The sequence below is a fragment of the Miniopterus schreibersii genome (genome assembly GCF_964146895.1).
Source record: "Miniopterus schreibersii genome assembly, chromosome: 20".
Lineage (NCBI taxonomy): Eukaryota > Metazoa > Chordata > Mammalia > Chiroptera > Miniopteridae > Miniopterus > Miniopterus schreibersii.
This window is the reverse complement of record NC_138122.1, coordinates 5,111,028-5,122,482: the sequence shown is the minus strand read 5'-3', so window position 1 is coordinate 5,122,482 and position 11,455 is coordinate 5,111,028.

Below are 11,455 nucleotides of genomic sequence, written 5' to 3'. Positions count from 1 at the left end.
ATGAAAGATGGGGCTGATGGTGTCAAGCTCATTCACTGGGTGGTAATGAGCAAAAGAGCTTCCAAAGGCTGTTGTGTGGGGGCGGGGTGGAAGGAAAATGTCCATATGTCCACTTCTATACTTTATTAAGTTGTGATGAAAATGGACTTTCTTGCTGGTGCCTCTGCTCTCATGCTCTGGTATCCAGCATCGCCTGGGGAAGAGGTGATGTCACTCTGATGGGGCCATGAAGGTGGAGGACCTGGTCATGTCCCACTCCCGCACTCAAATATTCACCACCTGCTGTACAAAGTAGAAAGTAGGAGGACTAGATCAGCAGCCTTGAGCTGCTGCTGCTGCTGCTGCAGTGAAGGCAGGTGGGGAAGCCAGACAGTCATTACCAGGGAGCTGATCAGGAAAAGGGTACAAAAGGGGAGGTAAACTGATACCTACTATGTGCCAGTTCCCACCCTTGTGTTTTCATATGTTATCTTATTAAATATTGACAACACGGTTATGAGGGTAGACAGTATTCTTTTCATTCTATAGGTAAGGTGAGAACCTGCTTATGAACACACAGCTACTGTGTGGCTGAGTTGCAATCAGAACTGAGGTCACTCTGTTACCACTGGCCCTGCTTTCCCGGCATTCTATGCTGCCTCTCCAGAAAGTGAAGATTCATGCCCCTAGTGCCCTAATATTTCCATGCATCCTTAAAGGCCACCCTCTGCCCCCACCAGCTTCATTTCTGTTTTCCTCGCTATCTCAGATGAGCTCTATTCCACACAGGAGACTGGGAAGTGGTACACTTGACTAGCTGGTGTCTTTAGTAGGACCACCAGAAACAAATATGTTACCTAAAAATTCCAAAAAGGAGATACATGCATTAGTCTCAAACCACCAAATCCCTGGTGACCTTCTGGCCCACCATCCTCATTCCATTGGTTTCCTACAAAAAACACAGGACCCAGTGATGTTCAGGGTAATAACATCGAAATTGCTCCTTAAGGTAAAACATGCTCTGTGTTCTCTTTCCTTGGTTCTGTTTCCTGGCACCAAGTATGAGCCATTGAGCAGCACATTCATCCCAGTCTTTGCCGTGTGGACTGATTCTGTGAGTGGCATCCTTGCAGGACACACAGTTATGTATATACATTTGCCTTCTGTAGTGCGCACAGGGTGGTACGGAAACCCCTGCATATAAGAGCCAGAAATAAAATGTTTGCTGTTATGAGTAGTGACTACTCCAAGGTACTCAGGCATTAAGTGCAGCAACTTTTAAATAAGGTTTGCAAGACTTGTTCATACCCCCACCGGCAGGTGGAAAGAACTGTCTATAACAGCCGGAAGACCGCTTTGAAAGCAACGCTCTCCTGCATGGAGCTACGACCCAGCAGTGGTTTTGATACTGGCAGGTGTCAAGCTCGTATCCCCTTTATTGGGTGCACTGTTGCTTAACCTCTCTCTAAAAAGCAGTTTTATTGGGTTTCTGTAACATGCAATGACTGTTTTACTATACAGTCATTTATGACATTAAACCTGAGGCTCTCCCAAACTTGCACAAGACTGAGTGTGGCTCTCAACAGCAGCCAGTGCAAACACAGAACTAACGAAGGCCAAAGCCCATAAGTCATCCTGCAGGTAGGCGGCTTGGGTAAGTTATGCACTCGGAGCAGTTATATTGTCCCAGTGCAACCCATTAGAGCATCATTAGCAAGAAAATAGCATTCCAGACATTAATACTTGTAATAATTTCACTAATAAACCTGCTTTCCAAAGTGAAAAATTCCTCCATGAATCATATTGAAGGTGCCACTTGGTCAGAGTTTGCTGCTTTCATGGATAGTTATTTCAAATGGCTTTCAACACTAAACATCCTCTCCTCAGACACACCCACCTGCAGAAGCTTCACTTTTGCAACATGAATTTATTTTCTTTCAGACACCTAGAACTTCCTTTGAATTTAGAGCCATTACTTTTAAAATTTCTTAAATGTATGCCTTGGCCAGTGTGGCTCAGCTGATTGAGAGTCGTCCCATGTACCAAAAGGTCACCAGTTCAATTCCCAGTCAGGGCACATGCGTGGGTTGTGGGCTCCATCCCTAGCAGGGGGCATACAGGAGGCAGCCAATCAATGCTTCTCTCTCACATTGATGTAGCTCTCTCCCTCTCCCTTCCTCTCTCTCTAAAATCACTAAAAACTTATTTTTAAAAAAATTCTTAAATATATATGTATATATATATATTTTTTTAATTTTCTAATTCAAAACAATTTCACTAAAGAACTGGATTCTGCTTAAGAGATGCTTAAAAGATACGGCTTCCACACTTTAAAACATTATCTTTGGTTATAGTTTCAAAGAAGACAAATGACTGTTTGGGTTCACCTCTCAGGCACTGAGGACTTCAGTCGGATTTCATAGACTAAATGTCAGAGCCCTGTCTTTCCATCACTTACAGTGAGAGAGATGGACAGGGCCTTAGAAACTACAGTTCGATACTTCAGATGCTTTCCCAGAATGCTAAGAAAACATACCTCTGCCTTGAGAGGGGCGGCTGGGGAAGGGCTAAGTTTTTCTTTTTTCTTTTATTGCTATTTTTCAATTCAAAAATGACCAGCTTTGTGGAGATACACTTGACATAAATAGAACATACTTAAGTGCACATTTTGATACATTCTGTCACATGTACATACCCATGAGACCACCCCACAATCAAAATAAGGAACGTAGCTAATACCTCAGTTTCCTAGTAGCCCTTGTAATATCTCCCTCTCCTCCCATCTCTCTCCACTGGAAAGCTGCGATCTGTCTTCTGTCACTGTGCGTGACTTCAAGTTTCCTAGAATTTTATATACGTGGAATTACATACTGCAGATTCTTTCTGGCTGCCTCCGTCCATCAGCATAACTGTTTTGAGGTCCCGTGTTGCAGATGCACGAATGGCGAATTCCTGTTTGTCACTACAGCCCTCTGTTTAGGGCTCTGCCAGAGCGTGTTTGTTCCTTCACCTGAAGATGGACAGTTGGCATTGCTTTCAGTTTGGGCAACTACAAACAAAACGGTATGAATATTCATGCATAAGTCTTTGTGTGAATATATGCTTTTATTTCTCTTGAAAAAAAACCTGCCTGGGAGTGGAACGGCTGACTAGTAGGATAAGTATACATTCAATTTTTAAAAAGAAACTGCCAAGCTATTTTTTTAAAGGGGTTGTACCATTTGTATACCCAGTAGTATCGTAGGAGAGCTCCAGTTTTTACATCCAAACAAACACTTGGTGTGGCCAGTCATTTAATTTTAGCAACTCTCATGGGTGTGTGGTGACATCTCATGAGGTATTAATCTCTTTCTCTCTGTTGACTGACAATATTGAACATTTTTTCATGTGCTGTTTTCTACCTGTGCATCTTCTTTGGTGAAACTTCCGCCCGAATCCTGTGTCCATTTCTCCATTGTTTGTTTTCTTATTATTGAGTTTTGAGAGCCTTTTATATAATCCGGATACAAGTCCTCTATTAGATACATGATTTGCAAATATTTTTCTCCCAGTTTGAGGCTTGTCTTTTCACTTAGAGAGGAGCTTTGAAAGACAAGTTGTGAAAATTAAGTTGTGGAATTATGTTGGAAGTCAGTCCAAGAGGAAACAACACAAAGCAATGAAGGTGCAATAGAGGGCGGTGAGTCCTGGAAGCTGCCAATAGTTTGGGTGGCTCGGGTGCGAGTACCTAGGAGGCAATGGTAAGAGGTGGCTGGGAGACATTATCCAAAAAATGACCGCGAGACAATGAAGAACTTTAAGCTGGGGAGCGGTATAATCAGTTTGCATTTTAGAAAGATCATTAAGGTAGGAACATGGGAGCTAGGAATTAAAAGACCATGTGAGAGAGACAGGGTAGACCGGAAACAAGTCCAAATGATTATTTTGGGGGGAAGGGAAGAGGGCCTCTGAAAAGATACTAAGGAAAGTAAAACAGGCTGATGTGGGATGAGACTGTTGCATTATAGAAAAAATATATCTTGTCCACACAGAACAGCGCTGCTGGAGCTCCAATCAGTAGGAGACATGGCCTGAATGGGTTTCCCTGACTTGGGGATGGAGTGCTATTGACCAATCACAGTCAGACCCAAATTTAAGAACCTGCTTAACCTGACTGCTATGCTTGGGATTCTGTTCCAGGCTTTTATATACATGTGATTTGGGTTCATTCTCTCAAAAACCCAGAGAGGAGAGGGTCAATGCCAGGACGTTGATTTTATAAATAAGGAAAGGGAAATTCGGAGACCTTAAGTGGCTTGCCCAGGGCTCCAGCTTCAGTGAGTGAACAAAACTGAGACTCTTTTTCGAGTTCAGACTTCTTTATAGCATCTTCTGCATGTTCCAGAGGTGGGCTAGAATTGGCACGGCAACCTGAGGCTTAAAGGAAAGGCCAGTTGGGCTATACGCTGACAAGCTCCAAGTCCTTGACCTCCTGAACACCTGTCTCCAAAGGCACCACTCGGGGATGTTGACCATCTGTTCCCCACACTCACCTGAGCGCAGCAGGACAAAACTGGCATAAAGCAGAGTTGTAGAAATGTCAGTTCACACATTATAGTAAAACAAGCCCTTGCATGAAGGGCAGTGAGGCGCTAGAACAAATTTCTAATAATATATCTAATATTTATTGAATTTTCTCTCCAAGGACTAAGAGCTTTACCTGGAATAGTCCACTGTTTTCTCATGATAACCTTATGGGTAAGTGCTATTATTGTACCCAATGTGCAAATGAAGACCCAAAGTTCTGGTGGATGCCAAGTAACAGCTGTGCCAGGTCACGTGGTTACTGAGTGCAGTGCTGAAGCTGTGTCTGTCTGTCTGTCTGACGACGGCTGCCTCTTGGGCAGACCCACAGTTCCTATCCTGGAGGGTGCATAAGGGAAGGCAGATATGAGTCCAAGCGGGCTGGAGGCCAAAAAATGACCCTGTTGGGGTGAAAACCCTGACTGTCCTGCCACAGCAGGTGGCTATCAAATAAATGCTTGATCCTGAGAATGCCAGCCTCCGTCACCTCTGGTCAACCCAGAGCAGATGTTTGCAGGACAAGAGATGAGAAGAGCTGCAAGTGGCAGCTTCCTCCTGGATGTGATGAAGACCTCCCCCATGTCTCATTCGGTTCAGAGGATGCCTTACCAGTGACAGGGCCTCCAAACCTCCTTCCTCCCCTGCCTGCCACCTCTCAGCCCCTTCCCTCCTGCCTCAGTGTTGCCAGAGCACACTAGGCCTGAGAAGCCTCTGCGAGCACCCCACTCAGCCCCACCCAGCATTTCCGCTCCACGGGCTCCACTGCCTCCGCTCAGCAAGCACAGCTTTGGCTCAGCGAGCTCCAGGGGCCAGGAGCTCAGCAGGTGAGGAGCTACACTGCCCATGGGCTTCCTTCCAAGCTTCCCCACCCCTCCTCCCTCCTCACCTCCCTCCCTCCCTGATTTCTGCTGTGCTTTCATTTTCTTATAGTGACTGAGGGTAAACGATTTGATCGGATCCAGGTCAGGCACTGGGGGGACACTGGAGGAAAATTCTGACCCATTTCTTCTCCCTAAAGCATGTAGTCTAGTTATAGAGACAGGCATTAAACAATTAATTACATAAAACATTTATTTTACCTGCAGCCAGTGCACTAAAGCTATGAAGGGGGACTGCTGGGGGGGGGGGGGTGCGGATCACATATAATGAGACACTGGGAGGGGAAGAGCAGAGACTTTGCTGAGAAAATGACATTTAGGTTGAAACTTGAGGAACAAGGAAAGGATGGAGAACAGTGTGGCAGGAGGGACAGCACGCACACGAGTCTCACCCATGGGAGAAGCTCTGCGGGCAGGTTCCAGGCCCCGAAAGGCCCAGCAGGCCGGGGAAGAGGGGACTGCGAAGGTAGGCGGGACCTGCTGCGCCGGGAGAGGACTTCGGGCTTTATCTAGAAGACTTTGGAAGAGATGTTTTTAAAAGAGAATTTCAAGATCAGGGTTGCACTTAAAATATCCTCTGTGATTACAGTTTGAAATACAGAGTGAGAGGAGGTGGCGGGAGAGGGGGAGGGAACCTGGGTGCAGCACAAGAGCACCAGTGAAGGGCACAGTATGGGGATTCAGAAGACGGGTGGCAATGATGCCCTGGTGAAGGCGGAGGAGGGTGGCATCTCCGACTCCAGTGGCAGGGGTGGAGATGGAGAGAAATAGAGATGCTCAGGTGGTAGATCTCAGAACTTGGCCATGGATTTGATTCTGGAGGGCAGGAGAAAGGTGGGGGCGTCAGAGACGACTCCCAGGTTCCTGGCAAAAGTGACACCTTCCCAATATGCCATCTCCTTTTCTCTTCCCAGCTCATCAAAGAAATAGAGTGTAGGCAACCCAGAGGAGAGAATATTGCAGCATTAATGCTATTTTTGTACAGTAAAACCTGGAGATAGAAATCTTTCAACTTATTATATAAGAAGTGGTAAATGTCAGGAGATAGATTGGCTCCAACATCAGGGCTTCCAGTCTGTTTCTGGGTAGTCCTGGCACCTGTGCTTTGCTCTAAAGGGCTACCAGGCAAAGAGCATCCCTTTGGCCACCTCGCTGACTGTGTCACCTGGAGAGACAAGAATCCTCGTGTGGGGTCTGCAAGGAGGACTAATCATGCTGATCTTAGTTTGGGTTTCAGGCACAATTTTGTGCTGACTTCTGTTTGAACATTTATTTTTGATTGAGATATAATCTATATACCATGAAGTTTACCCATTTAAGGCACACAGTTCAACAGTTCCAGTGTGCTCACAGAGCTGTGCAACCATCTCCACAATTAATGTTAGGGTATGTTCACCTCCCCAAAGGAAATGCCATACTAATTAGCATTCATCCTCTCCCTCCCTCCCTTCCCCAGCCCCTGGCCATCACTAATGTACTTCTTATCTATATAAATATGCAGGGTATTTTATACAAATGGAATCACACATCATTTGGTCTTTCGGGTTAGGCTTCTTTCACTTAGTATAATGTTTTTAAAGCTCCTCTGTCTTTCAGCATGTATCTGTACATCATTTGTCTTTATGGCCAGATAACAGTCCATCATATGGATTATCCACATTTACTTGTCAATCCCTCAGCTCATGAACATGTGGATTGTTTCACTTTGAGGCTATTATAAATAACACTGCCATGAATTCTTATACAAGATTTTGTTTGGACATATGTTTTTATTTCTCTTGGGAATATATCTAGAAGTGGAATTTTGGTGTGTTTGAATGTTTTGTAACGATAATACCTGCTCTTAATCCATGTGCCTTTGAACAAAATGTGCTTGATGTCATCAGTAAGAAGATAAGCAGGTAGTGCTAAGGACCCTGCAATCGAGTTTTTAAAAACTAAAAGAATGTGCCTGTAAATATGTTTGCTTGCATATGTGTTTTGTGTATGTGTGTGTGTATGAGAGAGAGAGTTATAGCCATAAAGTTAAAACAAATCTTAAGAAAGCAATATATAAATAAGTGCTAATTAGTATAGTGTGAACTAAGAGTCTAAGTGTAAAGGTAAAGAATTATTGAGGAGGTCCTGGGATTGAGATAAATCAGCGCCTGGAAGGTTCCATTGAGTTCACTTCTGTCACTACTTACTGATTCAACACCCTGAAAGTGCTAATGCAACTTGAACCATCCCCTGCTACATGCAGGTTAGAGCGGGGATTTGGGAAAGAGGAATCCAGCTGTTCAAATATCACATCGCTGCTAAGGTGTTGAGCTCACTTACATTCCTCCCACAACTCTTGGCAGGTGACAGATCAATAGGCAAACAGTGACTATGTGCTCGAGGCACACACAGAGGCCACCTGAGCACACCAGCAAGAAAGAGATGCAGCAGAGTGGGAGGGGCCCGCCAGAGAGCAAAGTCAAAGCCAGAACCTTAGCGTGAACAAAAGAGCCTCCACCCCTGTGAAGGGACAGGGGCTAGGGACTTCATAATAAGCATGATGCACTCCTGGATCCTCAATATCAGAGGGAGAGGACCCACAGAGAGAGCCATAAAACAACTGCTCTCTTATGTGAGCAATGTCAGGGCAGGAAAGCAAGAGGGGGGGAAAGACACTCAAGAGTCTTTGAGAATGGAAGACGAGCCTACAATTGACCACGTCCAAACCTGAATCACAATACCCTCTCACATATCCAAAAACTTCAGATCGCTTTTCTACCCAAAGAAAGATCCAGGAGGAATTTGGGTGATCTCTCCTAAATTTCCACTACACTCCTATGTCCATTCTCTTGCTTTTAATCTATATTTGATATACATAGGTAAAATTGAAATTTTAACTAGGTGCATCAAATTTGTGGGTTCAGAGCTGAAGGCTTTTAGGTTGCCCTCTGGGACTGTGATTAGAGAGCTTTACAATAGTCAGAAACAGTAGATGGTGAAATTCTTCAAATCTCAAAACAGAGGCTGGAATTTAGACACCAAACACTCTCAGGAACACAAGTGTTCAAACATCTAAATCAAAGAAAGTAACCTGTAGTCAATACCCACTTAGTATTCAGGCTTCTGCTCTCCTCAAACAAGCATGGACCAACTGGTTGCCTTATATGGGGATGGGCTGGAATGTTGGACTGGGCCTCCTCAGGTTTGTCAGGCAACTGAGAGGAGGGTTCACCCCAGGAACAGAAAGAACAAAGTGTGTTCAGTTCCCTAGTCCCCATCTTACCACACCCTGACTCTTAGGATTTTGGTTCATTTAACAAGAAGTCATTGAGCACGTATGAATTTCAAGTCCCAGGAGAGGGCACAGCAGGACAGAGAAGATGCTGACTTGCTGGGGTTTGAACCACAGGACAAGCATCACCCTGCTAGGTGTTGACCTCTCAGAGCCTCTGGTGTTGGAGGAAGTAATGGATGAAGGCATCTGATCCTTAAGACCCCTAGGGGTTGTGGCCCCTGCTTTGGCCGCCATATGTGTACTTCCTCTGAAACATTGTCTCTCGGTAAAACCATGAGATTCTTTCTCAAGTCTAGAATCACCATAGGTTGTTTTGCAGCAAGTGGATGAAGAGAGGAGGGAAAAAATCTGTTACCAGCTCAAGTACATTTTGCTCTGTTAATCAGCATTTTAAAAAAATTATCTTTTCTATTCCATGGAGAATTTGGCAGAGGCTCCCAACTGTTTTGAGAAAATGTAACCACCAGACCATCTGGGGCTGACATTTTCAACATGGCAGTCAGGAGAGCTCATCTCCGGAGCTCCACGGATGATGGGATGATCAGGGGTGCGTCGCTTCCGCTGGATCCCCCAGGAGGGTGGGCACAGGGAGCTGCTGCTCACAGGCAAGCTTGGAGCTGAGCCCTCTGCCCTCCTAGCTCTCCAAGGGCTCCCTCCCCTACCCCTCCCGCTCCCAGAGCTGCACGTTCTGAGAGGTTTCATTTTGTAATATTAGTAATGGATGTTGACTCTGAGAATATCAAAACACCCTCCAAGTTTGAAGATTCATTTTTATTAAATAAAACTTAAGACCAAGAGAGACTAAAATGAAAGCACATATCTATGTTTACATGTGAAGCAAGAGTGATTGTCTAGCTAACAAGACTGGGGAATTAAGATTCTTAATAACTAGGTCAGCCAAGGGCAGTTAAGGGAATTACAGAGAACAGCTTAGAATCACTGGTGTGTCCATCCAGGCCTCTGAAACACTTGCAGAGCCAAAGTTCACCTAATAGTTATTACTGATGCTGAATTCGGATGTCTCAGTGCTACAAACCTCATCCTATTAACCACAAAGCAGTTCTCAACGGATGTCAGCTGTCCCATGTCAAAACACAGATGACTGACCACCTCCTTTAATTACCTTCCAGGCAAACCACTGCATATTTAGACATTTGTGTCCGCGCCACATACTTCTCACAGGTGAAGCATTCTTTAACCAGCCACATTTTCCAAACAGCAAGGACTTTATGTTTATCTCTGTCACTAGCATTCATCTTTTCCTTGAAAAATTAATACAGTTGGGACCAGAATTAGACTATCCCTGGGAAAACAGCTATGTGTAAGCTCAGTATCCTGCACCTGCACACACTCTCCTTTCAGTTCTTCATCATAAGCCATTGGTCACAAGAATACAAGCAAAGACCAAAGTAAATCCAAATAGACGAAACATATGTATCACATATATGTGTTTTCATGCTGAGATGATAGAGGCTTAACTCTAAGGTAATAGTTGCAACTTATAATTAGAAAGCAATCCTGTTCAAAAAATATTCCTTGAGCCTGGCCAGTGTGGCTCGGTGGTTGAGTGTCAACCTTGGAACCAAGAGGTCACTGTTTGATTCCCCATTAGGGCACATAGTTGGGTTGCAGGCTTGATCCCCAGTAGGGGGCATGCAGGAAGCAGCTAATCGATGATTTTTCTTTCTCACCGATGTTTCTATCTCTCTATCCCTCTCCTGTCCTCTCTCTGAAAATCAATAAAACTTTTTTAAAAAAATATGCATTGCCTGCCTGTGCTGTACTGTGTGTAGGGCTGTCCCTGTCTAAGAATTCACCATCCAGGCAGGCAGACTCCAAGACAGTCAACACATCAATGCGATGAAAGTGTAAAAGAACCTGTGTAGCAAAGGCTAAATGGCTTCCTAAAGTAGGAAATGCTTCAACTGGCTTTTGAAGTAAGAGCAGAGGTGCTTAGACCAAGAAATAAGGGAAGAAAGATCCAAACAGAGAGAAGATCAAGAGGTGCTAAATAGTGCAAACTTCAAGAAGTTAGGAAGGTCTAAAAAAAAAGAATGTCTGTAGAAGAGTGATGCAAAGGAAGGTGGGGAGGCCACCAGGACAAGTTTGGGAGGGGCTTTGTGTCCTAAAAGCTAAGGCATTGAAGAGTGTCTCCTGAGGTATTTGACTATTGAAAGCCATAGGAAGCTATTGAGAGATTTTCAACACTAGAGTCCTAACCTCAGATTCATATTTAGAAAGGTCATGCCAGCAGCCTGGAGGAGGTGAGATTCCAGGTGGACAGAGAGCAGGAGCTGGAAGATCAGTGGTGAGGCTACAGTGGAAGTTAATGGGACAGTCAAACAGACCTGGGTTTGCCCTCCATGTCCCTTTCTAATCAAACCCTCCCCTCCCCCAGCCCCTGGAGACCACTTCTCTCTTTTCTGTCCCTACAGTTTTGCCTTTTCTACAAATGGAATGGGCTTTAAAAAAAACATTTTGTATTTTCTATTACAGTTGACATATATTATACTATTTTCAGGTGTACACCTCAGTAATTAGACATAATATAACTTAATAAGTGATTATCCCAGTAAATCTTGTACCCACAGACACTGTACATAGTTATTGGACTATTATTGACTATATTTTCTGTGCTGTACTTTACATGCCCATGACTATTCTGTAACAACCAATTTGTACTTCTTAATCTCTTCATCTTTTTCACCCATCCTCCTAACCCCCCCCCCCCAATCTGGCAATCATCAGGTTGTTCTCTGTA